This window comes from Cebus imitator, unplaced genomic scaffold, assembly GCF_001604975.1.
Source record: "Cebus imitator isolate Cc_AM_T3 unplaced genomic scaffold, Cebus_imitator-1.0 Scaffold151, whole genome shotgun sequence".
NCBI lineage: Eukaryota > Metazoa > Chordata > Mammalia > Primates > Cebidae > Cebus > Cebus imitator.
The window spans coordinates 1,299,554-1,300,738 of NW_016107466.1; positions in this window are offsets into that span (position 1 = coordinate 1,299,554).

The window sequence follows — 1,185 nt, forward strand, 5'->3', positions numbered from 1 at the left end:
CCCAGCTAATTTTTTGTATTTTTAGTAGAGACAGGGTTTCACCATGTTGACCAGGATGGTCTCGATCTCTTGACCTCGTGATCCACCCGCCTCGGCCTCCCAAAGTGCTGGAATTACAGGCTTGAGCCACCGCACCCGGCCTGTATCATTTTTTGAGTTTTAATTGTATGATTATGTTTTTCCCATGGATAAACCATGGGAATTCACTGAAGCAGAAGTGATACTGGATGAATGTTACAGTTATTACCATAGTCAGCTAAATAAATAAGAGAGAGGAAACAAACCATCTAGGAACTGTAAGAAATACAATCAGCCTGGGCACGGTGGCTCACGCCTATAATCCCAGCGCTTTAGGAGGCCAAGACAGGCAGATCACGAGGTCTGGAGATTGAGATCATCCTGCCTAACATGGTAAAACCCCACCTCTACTAAAAACTTAGCCAGGTGTGGTGGCACACACCCTAGTCCCAGCCACTTGGGAGGCTGAGGCAGGAGAGTCTCTTGAAGCTGGGAAGTGGAAGTTGCAGTGAGCCACAATCGCGTCAATGCACTCTAGCCTGAGTGACAGAGCAAGATCCTGTATCCCCCCCCCCCCAAAAAAAAAGGAAATACAATCAAAGTTTTGTTACAATGTGTAGAATATTGGTCATCTTGTGTTCATAATTTGCAAAATCTATTTTTAAAAAGGTGTGTGTGTGTGTGTGAGAGAGAGAGAGAGAAAGATAATCATATAGGTTAGGTTTGAAGTGCACATTTGGACCCTGTGCTTTTCCATCTCTATCAATAACTAAAGTGTGTTTGTAGAATTTCTACTGCAATTTCTTTCTTTGCATATGTAGAAGCTAACAAGACCTGTGTGTTTTTTGCTGATAAGTATCCACCATTTCAATAAATGCCCAGCTCAAAATGAACTTCCCTCAAAAATATATCTGGCTAATGTTTATAATTATAGAATATATTTGCTTTGGATTGTCGTGAAATAAACTAAAGGGTATTGCTCTCCTGAAAGAGGTATCTGAATGTGTTACCTATGTAACAAAACTGCACATCCTTCACATGTACCTCAGACTTAAAGTAAAAATATGTAATGCTAAAAAGGAAGTATCTGGATGTTTTCTTGTAATGGTCTTAATTTTTACTTTTATTTTTTATTTTCACTTACTTACCCTTTCTTTGTTTTTATTT